This window comes from Ostrinia furnacalis, unplaced genomic scaffold, assembly GCF_004193835.3.
Source record: "Ostrinia furnacalis isolate ACB-3 unplaced genomic scaffold, ASM419383v2 OfSCF5629, whole genome shotgun sequence".
Classification (NCBI taxonomy): Eukaryota; Metazoa; Arthropoda; class Insecta; order Lepidoptera; family Crambidae; genus Ostrinia; species Ostrinia furnacalis.
Window position 1 is genome coordinate 1 of NW_021135868.1, and position 15,360 is coordinate 15,360.

General features: G+C 35.5%; 1 protein-coding gene across 1 annotated transcript in view; it reads left to right on the forward strand.

The window, feature by feature from the left end:
* The first annotated feature begins 4,684 nt into the window (after positions 1-4,684).
* Positions 4,685-15,360, forward strand: part of LOC114361344 (uncharacterized) — a 55,527-nt gene continuing 44,851 nt past the window's right edge. Inside the window, exon 1 of the mRNA XM_028316340.1 lies at positions 4,685-4,812. The gene's annotated coding sequence lies outside the window, so the exon portion shown is untranslated. The remainder of the gene's footprint in view (positions 4,813-15,360) is intronic.

Genomic DNA, 15,360 nt, shown 5'->3' on the forward strand with positions numbered 1-15,360 from the left:
GTAAACACATGTATTAGACATAAATGGTGTGCATTTACTTTCTTTGGATTGACTCTGGTTCTTGAGATAAACGAGACGCAAGAAATCAATGAAAAAAATTAAACGACCCTCCCTAAACTTAATTAATTTGATTATACCCCACTAAGTTTTATTTTCTACTCATGTATTAGTGTAGTTGTAGTTACAACAATTTAGTTATCAGCTACTAGACATTGAAATTATCAGTTTCTGTATTTTAAATTAATTTTTAAAGAGCTTTTTGTCTCAAAAAATATAAGTTCATTATGAAAACTTTACGTTTACAACCCCAACAGATTTTATTAATATTTGGCTTGTAAACTTACAAAAGCAAAGAAATAAGATCACTGAAGTAGTGATTAAAACCTACCAAGCATACTTTGGTATTAGGGCANTTGGCTTTCTTTCTTTTACGGCCGGTTGCCACCTGACGCCAAGACTGTCACTCATTGCGGAGTGTGAGCGCCTATCCATATCCATCCCATAGGGGTTAAAGGCTCCCCCGGGAAATTTATGACGATCTGTGACAAACTAAATTTCACGCGGGTGAAGCCGCGGGCAAAAGCTAGTAAGAGAATAATTACAATCCATTCTAAAAGTTTTGAGGGAATAAGTAAATAAGTAAGTATATAAGTATAGTACCTACTTATGTTATTATGTACAAATAATTTCTGCTTTTAGTTCAATTCACGGCAATAAACACCCAAATAATGTTTGCGCACATCCGCACTGTGACGCGTAGTCTTTGATCATCCCATTGCACAATTCACACATACCCAGTTTGTTTACTCACAGCGATGAAAACCAATTACTGCAGCATCCATCCCGTATTGGCAGGATTAATAGGTTCAGGTATCACCTTGGAATTAAGATGGGATATAATTTTATCATCGCCGCCTCTCTGTAATTCGGTTTGTTAGTTACGTTAAATAAATCGTAGAAATTACATTTACGAAGTTTATTGAATTTGTACATTTGATTTTTCCGCCATAAAAGCACCTTCTTTTATCGCAGGAAAATCGGCAAAGGAATATAATTTAACTTTTCCGTATCTTGGGTAGGTAAATAGTGTTAACGTTGTTATTTGAAAAAATGCTTTCGTAAGAATTTTAATATTGTGATGTGGCTTTTGGTTTGATAGTAGGTAAGTTTGGTTCCCGTTTGAGAACAAAATAAGTTTGCATTTTGTAACCATTTGTATGGGGCTCCGAACATTTGTCCTGATCCCTGAATTCCCTCGTATCGGGCGTGTCACGCTTCCCGTCGTCCGCGGTTCGATGTCCAGTTTGAGTTGTGATTCAAGTGTTTGATTTTCTCGAAATCATTCGTGGCAGTAAATATGTGATTACAAGTCATTAATTAACCAAACTTATGACAAATATATTTTTAGCAATTTGTAAATCTATATCTATATATATAAAAGAATCTATATATATAAAAGAAAGTCGTGTTAGTTACTTCGCTTATAACTCAAGAACGACTGAACCGATTTAGCTGAAAATTGTCAGGGAGGTAGTTTAGAGCCAGGAGAAGGACATAGGATACTTTTTATCCCGTTCGAAATAAAAAAAAAGTCTGCTTATTTATTGCCATTAAGGCGGAACAAAGTTCGCCGGGTCAGCTAGTTAAATGTAAAATACTATAGCCCCTCGTGGTAAGCTAAATAAGCGTGTGTTACGATTTATAGTGGATTCAACACTAGTCGAACGCAGCGGGGATCGAACCCGCGTTCTTCGGGTCATTCCGGCACCTTCACAGTTCAATTTCAAAATACCTAGTTTTATTCTATTTCAGTATGTTTAGCCGAAACCCAAAATTTTATGACTATGATACAAACAGGCTTTAATTAGAACCTAAAATTATTATTTCAATTTCTTTGCGTCGTCAATAATCCTTTGCAATTAAGTTGAAATGTTGAAATATTTATAAATACAAGATGGCGATGATAGCGTTCAGAGCAGTTCAGAGAACGAATTCGGCTCACGTCTTCCCGTCTGTACTTAGGTAAGGGCACGTACTCTGCTTTTGGGTTAAATAGGTGGGTACAGGTGAGGAAAATATTCAAACATAAATGTCTAATGTTGTCTAAAGTCAGTCTACCTATTGGCACTTTAGTCTTGAAACTTCATTTAAAAATTCTAAATTGAATTAAGTACCTACATTTTGTGTTCAATCGCTTCAATTCGTACAAAATTAGTTATTGTATTGACTTGATCACACCTACAAGGTGGACAGGCGACCTCATAAAAGTGGAAAGGCAATCTCAATCTGTAAATTAGGGAAAGCCTATGTTCACTAATGTTCAGCAATGGCAAACGCAGTGGCTGAAATTATGATGATCATAATAATCATTGTCTTGTACAAATTGCTGATAGCATATTACTTATTTCAATACCTAGTTCTAGTTACACACAAAAAACATAAAATTCCTAGTAAGTAGGTATAATTCTCTATTGGGTACAATTAATATAAAATATGAGAGAAACAAAGTTTTTGTAAAACGATTTCCACTCGTACTATTTTCAGTTGCTATAAAAACTACCGTATCCAATAAATTACATTTTCATGAGGCATTATTAGGTAATTGCTATACAAACTTAACTTACCAATTTTTAGCATCAACTTTAGCCGTATCGTTTTCACTTGTTCACTTAATCCTTACTTCGCTGTAAAGTAATTAATCTTAGCAGTGCTCAGGCTCTACCGTTAATAACTAAAGAGATTTTGCTGGTTCAGTTATATTGGACTTAAAATCTAGTGTAGCTTGTGTATATCTATGTAGGTAGGTATGTTTATAATAAGTAGGTACGTGTAGCATCTTATATGGTCCCTATGCTCTTGTTCACACTGTTCTTGTTTACGTCTGCATGTGAGACGAAATCGCGTGTCGGTGTTTCTCTATACCGCACTATTGCTATCCTTTGCGCTCATGCGCAGCTGCCTATAGTAGCTATAGGTATGTATCTATGCTACTGTATTTGGGTGTATTTTTATCTATTCTATACTTATAACTATACACAAATAATAACTGTGGCTATTTTATGGTGTTGCTGCCGGTCTCTGTAAAAGCCGTGTCCTGCACAGGTACCTTTAGATGGACAATCTAACAGTTTGTGTTGATTTCGATTAGGTAAAGTCGCAAACTAATTATGTGAAAAAAAATAGTTTCTCTTCTGCTTCCCGCCATAACGTGGTCAAAAAATTAATTTTGTCATAAGCTCTGCTCAAGGCTACTCTAGACTGTAGTAAGGCTCCGCTAGTGATTACTCTCCATATTATTAAACTTACAACTTTATTGCACAAATATGAACTTAATGATAAAAGCATTCTCTACCAGTCATATAAAACACACTAAGATTTATCGATATGTTTACCAAGCGGGAACAGAATGCTTGTAGCGACTAGAAATACAAACTCCCAACATTATTCCGTTTTACGTGTCTCTTCTGAAAATCAAATCCTGATATTTTGTATCGAAAGATACCACGAAGTAACCGTATAAACACGATTCCAGCTAGTGGTCAAGAATTCGAGATACGAGAACTTTGTACATAGTAATAGTAGGTTTATTAATTAGCCCATCTACGCAGACCTAATCGGGTTGGAGCGCTAGGTTCCCAAAGTGGATTCCTATAACTTCATTAACTCCATCTGTTTTAGATGAAGCTGATGGTCTAGCTATACTTTATAGAAGTTTATTTAAGTAGTTGCATGTAGGTACGTACTTATTTTAAACTTTATCGTAACTCTACTACTATGTGAGAGAATTACCAAGAATTCACAGCAGATAGGATTCAGCTCCTGTGATTCAGCTCTTAGGCTGAGTTGCACCATCTTATTATAACTTTGACAAACGTCAAAAATCTGTCAAACTCCATATAAAAAGCCCCAGTTATTATTGTTATGGTTAAAATAAGGTCTCAGCGTTAGTTCTTCATGAATTTCAATTAATGTATTAAACAGAACAGCTGTTTTACACAAGCTAAAAAGCACGAAAAACTAACTTGGATCTGATATCAAATCATTAGCTTCAACCAAAACTGCTTCTGCAGCCTAAATTTTTCCCACTCTCTCGATGTTAAGGAAATTGAACCTTAAGCCTGGTGCTGTTGTTTGTGATAATCGCAAACAACATAATTAATAGGTAGAGATTTGCGCGACTGTCAGTGATAGCATACTGGTATCTATTCTGTGGTATCACCAGGTGTTGTTACATAATTATTTCTAACCAATAATTGTAGTTCGTAATCCTACTCCTATGCCTGCCTACTTATAAGTATGTTGGTCATGTTAACACGATTAAAGTTTATCTATCAATAAATGGAAAAATGATTAAAAGTTTGTATTGGTAAATAAAGCTTCCTATTGGTTTTTGATCCTCATACATAATAAGTAGCACAACAGCTGTGGCAGGATGCTACACTCCCGTGTCTTTTCTATTATTCACGTGCACACCCGGTCCCACAGTCAAACTTAACGTTTGCCGTTTAAGATTCGATTTGTTCGGGAGATAAGACAGGCTTTATGTAGGTGCGTGCGTCACCATCGGACCAGGTGTCCGTGCTATTTACCGCTCTACTTATTCAAGAGCCGTACGCTGGGCGGGCGGAGAAGCCGCCCTTATAGATCGCAGCGCGACCAGTTTGTTGCGAGTTGCGGGCCCGCGCGGACGCCTCTTGCGGTACCTAAAACGCGACAAAACGAGACGCACATACGCGCAGGCTTACGGCAGAGCGAGACGCAACAACGCCGAGTCCGTTTTCAACAGGTCGTTACTCTAACTTCAACTAAATGGTGATTCCCTGCAATATTTCTTACTTTAGTTGCTCTTTTATTAAATCGGCGGCTTAAAGTTTTATGACTCGCGTACGTCGTAAAATTCCACTTTTGAAACGTGGTTTTAGTGAATTTTTGAGTAATATTTATTATTATTTACAATCCAATCTAACTTTTAACTCCTGGGATACAATACAGTATCGAAGTTAATGAAACTTTAAGACTTTTCCATTATTGACTTAACTTTGGCATCGCGTGTAAATATTTAAAGTACCTACCTACCTATCTGATAATTATTAATTAAGTTTACAATGTAACAAGAATCTATGAAGACTGGATTAATTTGAAAAGTTTAATAAGTTGTTATGTGTGGTGATGTGAAGTGTAGAGTGTGATATGAGAAAGCTGAGGTGGATACTGGTGGCGATGGATTAATTACAAAAGTTAATTATTCTGAAGAATACTTAATTAGTAGAGCAAATGATTTTTCAATCCCTGAAAATAATTTTCGTAATTAACTGATATTACCTCCTCTGTGACAGCCTGTGTGAACGAATTTATTAGGAAAAAATGGGCTAAGTACATGAAAATTTAATTACTTTACCATACCAATTTGAGACACTGTTTCGGAGTATTTTGAACGCATATGTGGATAAACCCCGCAAGTAGATAATGTATTAGATCCCCGAGATACCTGAAGGTTGTCACCAAAGCAATCACTTTTCTAGGAAAATTCTAGAAGGACGTTAAACGAAATATCAACTACTCAATTATCTCTCCATTTGTAGATAATAATGAAGTTCGTGTCCACATACGTCACTTACAATACAATCAATACCGTCCAAGTAATTACACATAGTTTGACTAATTAGTAGGGATTGATATTGACTCGACGATTATTAAAACGGTCTGTGAATGATAGAAATAAAACGATTCTACGTGAAATACGCTCTGACAGCTGATCTTGTTACAGGGAAATGAAAATGTTTTTGTGATTATGATATAGAATATTGGTGAGATTAGCTGTGTTTTCTCTTTTGGAGTTTCGTATTTATTTGTATGATTTGGTATGATATTTGCTGTATAGATTTCAATAAGATAGGCAACAAATTTTACGGTCTAATTTAAGGTGATTAACAATGTCAACATTAAGCCTACACTTAAAGTTTGGCTCTTTGGTAGAGCTATCCAGTATACCGGTGTATCCAAGGAAGTAATTTGTGTTTTAAAAGCATTCTACCAGTTCCAGTTAGTTTCCGATAGTTAACTGAGATAATTAAAGCTTCATCCAACAAATAAACGTTTGCCGCTGACTCTATACTTCTGGCAATTGGATAAGACCTGTGAGTTTCACAACGTTTTAACGTGGTAGTTCACCTGACTGATAAGTATCTAATACTTTATGAGTGGCTTTACATCACTGAAATAGATGCGACAAGCAGTAAAACCAAAACCATCAATGATCACTCTACTAGTGACCCTTCATAACATTTACTGATATTAATATTGATATGTTACGAAAGTCGAAAAAAAGTTGTCCATATCACCCACGTCACTTCCCGTCACAAGACAACCCCTCGCAACCCAACTACTCCAACATGACCTACATAACTATGACACTTAAGGGTGCACTCAGGTAAAGAAGGGTTAAAGCATCCCCATTACCCTTCAGCCCACCTGTTAAGTGTTTGAATAAACTTATGATAATGTTAGTAAATTGCTGAGCAATTTTTTCCAAAAAGTTAAGAGAAGTCTCTGTGCTCGAGTGGTCAATTAACCACTAATATAACTAGTTAGTTAGATTTTCTCAACCAGTTTTGATTGCTAGGTGGAAATTGTCAAGGGATTCCCAATTTATATGCGTAAATCAACGGTGTGGCTCGTTAAGTATGACATCACAGCTGGACAGTTGTGACTTAAAGTTACAGTAGATTAATATGATTAAAATGAATGTAGGTACGAGTATCTTTATCCATTTATATTATAATAATTAGGTAGAGTCTTAGTGTAAGGGAACTTACAGTAGGTAAACGTAAATCTCCTCTGATATTATAATAATCAGAATAGAGAAACAACAAAAATAAAAAAAACAATTATGATGTTGTTGTATTTAAATTATGACTAAATGAAAATTAAACGGATTGAATCGAATAAACGTGTTGTGTTTCATGAACATCACAGTTTTCAAATTCATCATGAATTTTGTAATGTACCTATTACATAGATAATGAAATTTCATAAGCTTATCATCACTACTCACTACATAGTATAAAACAAAGTCGTATTCCGCTGTCTGTACATATGTGTGATTAGATCTTTAAAACTACGCAATGGATTTTGATGCGGTTTTTAATAGAGTGATTTAAGAGAAATTTAAGGTTTATATGTAAGTATACTTAGCTCCCGTGCGAAGCCGGGGTAGGTCGCTAGTTATGTTAATACCAAAAACCTCTGAGGGAAGCCTGTGTGGATATCGGTTTCAACCATTCCATCGCAAATTCGTAACTGGAAACTGAAGCCCACGAGCTTTTAACCATTGCATCCGCGTAACTTTTGAAAGCGTTTATCTGAAAAGAACGTGTCAAAGCACAGCGGAAAGCTCCGTACGTGACCTGCAAGTAGTGGCGAATATCTTTTTGATACAGCATAATATTACTCTAACTGCCCCTGATGGCTCAAATTTGAGCCATTTTAGCCGCTATAGATAGCATTCATAAATAGAAATATCCAGTGGCTGTGTGATAGGCGAGGTTTAACTATGACGGTAACAAAAGGCCGTAAATAAAATATGGATATTTAAATTTCTCACGTATGCTCGTAAACGCTATGGTGAGCGTAAATTGATTTGAAAAAATATAGAGCAGACTTTGTGATTCCAGTAAAAGTAGGTATATTCATCTACAATGGCGGAAATAATGTACACAATATCTTATAGAAACCAGATAAAGTGAAAGTATGTTACTTAAAAATGAACATAAGTATTTAATACTCTTGATTCATCAGTAGATATTGCATATTTTCCCACTAGGTACGCTAATTTTCAACAACTTGTAACGTGGTTGTGGTAAACAAAATGCAAGCTTTAGTAACCTTGAAGTTTAAATTCTACTAATACATAAAAACAACATTAAAACACGTCTATCAAAGCCAAAAAACAGGTACAAACATGTGAAAAACATTTCATTTATCATCAAAGTAAATACAGTTTATTTTTCGCGACTGAAATATCTTACGGTTGAGTAATCGAAAATCTGTTTTGATGGGTACATCTGGTTCGCTGTCCTTTATTTAAGCCGTTTATAAATAGCTTATTTCACGCTCTGCGACACCACAGTCATATCTAGGACCTTTGATTTGCAAAATAATTTCTCTACCTATCTGGATCTTGTGGATATCTAAGTATAGGTCGCGCAACGAGAGTTGAGGCCATCAACACAAGCAAAGATTTTATATCTACGTACTACGTACGCTGTCTGCGCTGACGTCTTGCTGACAAGAGCTTTCTGACTTGCTTGAAGACATTTAGCAAGAGCAAGGTTCTGTATTTAAATATTATATCAGTGTGTGGACATGTTCGCCTCAATTTTCGTTGAGCGATCTATAAGTAAGTAAAAATATACGAATGCTTATGAAGGTACAAGTGGGGCACTTGTAGATACTCTCGTACCCATAAAGGCTAACTATTTGGGAAGCCTCGTGTGGCATGTCTCTGGAATAATTTATTGTGTACAGATCCTTACGCGGCTTAGAGAATTTAGTACTGTTTAAGCGGTTTGTATAGTTGTTAGACGTTACTTAGTTTCTTGAGAACAGTAATTACAGATTCATTAAACAAGAATTTGTAAGTTGTGAATAAGTATTTATTAAAATATAAAATGCTTTATTTGCAAAAATAAGTTCAATTTGAAAGGTACGAGTACATGTACATACCTACATACCAGTAAATTCTATGTGGGGAAAAGTTAGTATTAGCACAGCTAAGAATCGCGAATTAAAATTCATCACACAAATGAAATACCTAGTCACAAACCCAGGTGCAAGTGAGAGTTAGACAGAATCTAGATGCTTTTATTGAAGAATTGTACCTCCTGTTCTTTGATGTTAATATACTCGTGTGGGTGGAGTCTAATTACATTTAATTCTAAGACAAAAATAAGATAATTAAGATCAAAAACTTAAGATTACCATCTGTACCTACTGTAATTCTTACTACAATTAAACCTAATTCAAGTAAAATGAGGCTCACGTAAATTAACTAGTGTAGATTCCTCGTATTTTCTCTCGTTTTAAGTAGATGACATTTCTTTCTTTACCCCTTTAGGGCGGGGTAGGACGGGCTTAGTTTATTTACCCTCTCGAGCGTGGGTCGGTATGTCAAAGTGTCTTGGAAATAAAGCATCAGAATATTAAGTAAGGTAGGTTTTACTAAGAAATCGTTGTCTATTCCTACTCAATTGTGGGACATGTCTTTCATATTTTTATATTAGTTTGAGGCCGTTTTGTATGACTGTGAATAAACATTGATACGAAAAAACGTTCCAAATAGTAAGTATTTTTGTCAGCTGAAAAAATATTCAAATCAGTACCAGTTTCATGGCATAAATGGACGTAGCCTAGACCTATCTATAGAGTCTATATTTTTTATTTTTGTTGAGTGAATATGAAGTCACACAACGAAAACAAAACGTTTATGCGGTTGAATAAAGTGGATTCCAATTTTTATAACCCTATTCGATAATATCATCACATTCGATAATACCTACAGTTTAGTAGGTACGGTTCCACTGTATTTAAGAGTGATTAGTTACTTGAACGTAAATGTGGTGGTGGACGCAAACTTAGCCTCGCAAAAATTAACGCAAGGCTCTTTTGCTTTTTTGAAGCAACACATGTTATCTATGGTAACTCTTAGGATTCGAATCATCGCTCGGCCTTCGGCCTCGCCTTTCTGTTTGTCACTGGGCATTAGTCCTTTTTTGACGCATTAAAATTAATCTATGGCGACTCACGGGCTTTAAACTATCGCTCGGCCTTCGGCCTCGCCTTTTTCTACGTTAACTAAGTCCCCCTGCATACAATTTGTATGGAGAAATTAGTTCCAATACGAAAACCGGTGACAACTTGGCGGCCATCTTGGATTTCCGAAACTTTGCATTTTTCCCTTAAACTGGACCATTATCCGCGCCGAACCCCATTTTTACTTTTTTTCTATTCTTACCCAGTCCCGAGGAGCAACGCCTTAAAACCACCCATGTCCTAAAATTTTGTGTCCCCATAACTCCCAGTGTTGTCAGGTCTGGTTGGTTGCTTACTTTTATAATCAAAAGCCAAAAAATTTGGAACTAAAATGAAAATACACATTATAAAAACTCTCACTCTTGCACGTGACTTCACAACAATATCCCATCGCACAAAACATTTTACAGCAAAGCGAAAACTTGAAAGTAGTTTCGCAAAATGGGCCCATCTATTTTTCTTCCGCACTCACATAAAGTGACGACGACCGGCAAAACAAGATGAGACGGCGTAAACATCCGAGCGGGGTGAGCGAGCGTGTGCGCGAAATATTAAAAAGGTCGAGGTAAAAGCCACGCCGCCATAAAATGTCAGAAATGTCAGACTCCTGTCAGCGTTGCACCCCAGCGCATGACCCCTTTCGTTTCCACGGCAATTATACTGGACACGCTGGAAATGGAGCTCCATAATTAATGTAGGGTTTCAGGGATTTTTGTGAAAGATGCCCGGTGGGACGTACAAATGGATCATTAATTTTGAATACGTTGACTCTTTTGATTTTTTGCTAACCTTTACGCCCGGTTTCTACCAAAGCGGAGCAGAGCGTAGAAGTGTTTTGATAATGAAATTTGATTAGTTATCAGATTTCATTATTTCCACTTCTCGTCTCGGCTCCGCACAGATCCGTTCTGCGCCGCGCCGCCGCCGCTATCAAATTCTATGGAAAAAAATTCCGCTTTGTTCCGCTCCGCTCCAATTTGGTGGAAAGTATTTGGTTTAATTCACACGTGTGGCTGTTAAGACTATAATAATGTTGATACTTGATACCTATACGAAACGATACGAAGGTTCACGGACGACTTTATAAAAGGTAATTGTTTCTATGTCAGAGTCCAAATCAATATTTTAATATGTTGAGACTTTTGATAAAAATCGTCAAATATAAAAAAACCTTTCCGATAATATCCATGGATAATTTATTTTCCGAAAAAATCACTTGATTTATCTATCTCGACGACTGCTCTGAAGTTTGTTGTCTTTTTAATTATGAACTTTAAGTTAAAGTAGCTTTTGATCGAAGTTTGATTAAACCTGGTTTTCTGTATTAAAAGTTCCACGAAGCTCATAAAACTGAAGTGAGAAGCTATTTGGCCCATAATAAAGATAACATATAGATCTCAGATCTGATACAAGAGTATCAAATAAACAGAACAAGCAAATAAGAAAAATAAGAAATAAATATTGACTAATAGCTTTTGCCCGCAGCTTCACCCGCGTGAAATTTCGTTTGTCACAGTTCGTCATAAATTATAGCCTATATGTTAATCTGGGTTATAAACAATAATACTGTAAAGTTTCATTAAAATCCGTTCAGTAGTTTTTGCGTGAAAGAGTAACAAACATCCAGACATCCAGACAACCAGACATCCAAACTTTCGCATTTATAATATTCGTAGGAAGTAGGATAACCCCAAAAGAAGAGTTATTTTGTTTGCTTCTAAATAACATACAAAATTCAACTACGACTTTTTGTGGAAGAGAGCAAGAAGACAGCCTGAGTTTCCACAGATGTTCTTTAGGGTGACATTAAATCATTGAACACGAGTCATTCTTTAAGCAACTTTATCACATGTGCTGAAGATTCATTTTGAGATACAAAATACACATTCAACTGTTCAAATAAACATCCTTGGAAATAGAATATAACAGAGATTAAATGCGCATAAAAGCAAAAAGTTTTATACGTATACGCATACGCCATTAGGTTCACAGCCTATCTGAAACGCCGTAAAGATATGGTTTTACTACTGAAAATACGCCATATAACCTTAGAGACAGGTGATATTACGTTTATTATGAAAGAGATATGAGTATAATATTTAAAGAGGTTTTAATAATCATGCTAGGTTTGCTAAAATTGTATGTTTACTGCTTTTGTCTCTACATTTTCTTAAGAACAGAGATATAGTCAGAATTCTTTGTTGCATAATTATCTTTATAAAAAATATTATTATTAATATTTCACATAAAATAATTATTAGTTTTATGAAGTTTTCACCATATTTACTAGCTATGCTTGTTGAGAACGCTCTTATTCCGCAAAATAATAGTCCGTGGCGATTATCAAGTCAAATAATACAAAGTCAAACTTATGTGCTACAAATATTTCACTTCATATGCCGTCGAGTCACTTTATGTACGTACACTTTGTGAATTTTAATAAAAGCACATTTTAAGCTTGCTTAAAAGAAGCTTTTGAACATTTTACACCGTCTTTTGTCATAAAAAGTGCAGTAAAATTCTCCAATCAATAAAATTAATTTCCTACCAATCTGTACGATTTTATCGAAAAACATGGATTGAAAACATTTTAACCTGGACTAAGCCAGCTTATTTTATTCATAATCCGGTCTAAATCGTGTCTGTCACAACACGATGAACTCCGGAATTAAAGACTTTGTTTGCACGACACATTCAACAAGTCTTGCTAAGTCTTCAGATTAGCTCATGTTTCTTGCTTACTTTCCGCCTTAGGAAAATCTCGGCGTTTTAATGATTCATAAGTTCGGGGCATAAGTTAAGTTTTTCGGATTAGTACGGCTTAAGTCGGACAATGAATAATTACCAGATTTATTAGGTTAGCATAATTAACACGTTTTTAATTCGTTTCTTGGAGTTTAAAATTTTATTATCACATTATGTAATTTGGTATATTTAATTGTTATTGAATTTTTTGCATTAAACATATTAGGACCTTCTTGAATACTGTTTTAAAAAGTCCTTGTTTGGTAGGCACTTTTGGTTTTGGTCTCTGTTAGAGACATCGAGCAGAATATTCACCGGTGATCAGCAAATATATTTTTTATGATAGCAATATAAATAGCTACCTTATTCAACATTGGAACTGTTCCAGAATATGCAATTTCTGTTTGTCCCTCGATCAACATTCCACAGTATTCTAAAACATTATTTACCAGAATTTTACTTACATTTAGATCTAAGTTCCTATACACGAAACGATGACGTAAAAAGCACTGGTGCGTAACTTTCAAAGAACTAGTTCCACCATCGATTACGGAATCATATCCACACAAACGGAAAATAGTTGAACGCAAAAGAAAACTCGGCCAAGTGTGAACGCGCTCTAAGAGAACCAATTTTCGTTTAATATGTTAACCGTATTTATTTTGTTCAATTTTTTTCTCTGTGTAGTTTTGATTTAAGCTGCATAAAGTCTATTATGCACGTAAAAATCGGGATAAAAACTATATACATAAGTTTGTTTGGTAGATCTGGAACTCTGAAAGCTGTAGACAGAGGCTATAGATACAGGAGTGGGGAAGTGTGGTGGGATAAATCCCATAGGTTTTTTCTGGATGTCAAACTATCTCTACCAGTTCAGTGGTATTAGGAGGGTAAAATAATATTATTTAGATAGTGTAAGTTGAATGTTGAAATCTTTTTTCATTTTGCTATAAATCTCAAACTTGTTCAACAGCATAAAAGTCGATTTGCGTAAAAAATGTTCGCAGACTTCTTTAGGCCGCCTAATAGGTTTTGAGTGACACGGATTACCTGATTAGCGATTTTGAGGTCGGTCGTCTCAATTACTAAGTAGGTAGGTACCTACTCTAGGAGTAAATCAATATGAGACGAATATTCTAAACGATTCCACTTTAAACTTTTATGGCTTTACTACGAATATTTTATTTACTTGCTTTGCCCGCGGCTTCGCCCGCGTGAAATTTTGTCTGTCACAGAAAAACTTAATCGCGCGTGTTCCTGTTTTAAAAATCAGGGTAAAACTATCCTATGTCCTATTTCATCAAAGTCGGTTCAATGGTTTAGGCGTGAAAGAGTAATAGCCAGACAGACAGAGTTACTTTTGCATTTAGAATATTAGTAGGGATTTACACATTTCAAAGAACGCTTTTCAAATGAGTTAGCTTTATATTTGGAAACAGATGTTATAAAACGGATTTCTAAGATCTTCATTGTGTGCTCGAAGAAAACGTCGAGTGGGAAAATAAATTGAAAAATCTTGAGTGTTTCTAGCGATATTGGCTCCGCCATGACGTATGACGACCGTTTAAAGTTTGTGGCGGGGGTTTATACTGCTAGAGAAGCGCTTTGAAAAAGAAAATATATAAGTTTTTCACCTATTTAGAGAGTACGATCACCTTTTAAGCTCCGGTTGTGAATTAAACTACATTTCACTTGCATTATCCTTTTCCAACCAAACTCTTGGTGAAGCCTAGATATACAGGTTGTCGCTTTTTGTATGGATTAAACAATAACCATGGATAGGGGAACCCTGGGGGCTATCTGTAGGTATGTTCCCCGAAAATTCATACTCGTTAGTAATAATAGTTGCTTATTTTGATAGAGAAAAATATCTGGAAATCAATTTACAGATGAAAAGACTCAAAGTTTAAAAGATAACAAAGCAAACCCAACTCTTCAAGATTATCTGTAAAAATACCAAGAAAATAACATTATTTGAACTCTATTTGAATGGTTTCCTCTGCAACACATTGCAAAACTCATTTCGTTCGGTCAGTTCCACCACGTTGCATCTCAGATAACATTATGTTGGAAGGTCTGAACATGTTTGTTCCGAAGCAACAAGTAGACAATATCGACCTACTTCCACGCCCCGGTGACGCAGTGAAGGCAGGACAGTGGGTTCTTTCCGCGACTGTTCAGGAAGTGACAGGTAGTCGATGAAGCTAAGTATGTTTGTAATGGAACCAGAAGTGAAAGATACTCATACATATGACATACCATAGCGAAGAAAGAATGAAGATTAGCAATAATTATTCGAATATTGTAAAGTAATCTTCCATTTTATTACAACTAAATTTTGTTCATACACATTGTATAACGGCCATCTCTTCATCGCCCAATATGTCGTGGGAGTCTTCTTGAGACTGAATTTATGATTGTCGATCAAGCATGGTCCCACAAGTGTTATTTAACACTGCAGTACACGCGCCCCTTTTTTTACACGAATACACGCGCGGCCTACTCTGGTAAGCCAATTTAAAATCACTGTAAATCAGTTTATAAGCAATTTATGAATAGAATTACTATGTAAATGATAAAAGTGTTTATTATAGTTATTTTATAATCAAAGTTTTTTATATAACTATTTGGGATCAAACATTATAAACAGATTTAAAAGTTGTAAATCTTTTGGACCAAAATTGCACTTTGAGACCAATGTTAACAAAAAAAAATTGACTGAATAAATATGATTAGTTTTTTATCTGTCATAGTATTCATGACTTTCTACTGCCTGGTACACGGTGTAAATCCATTTGTTACAAG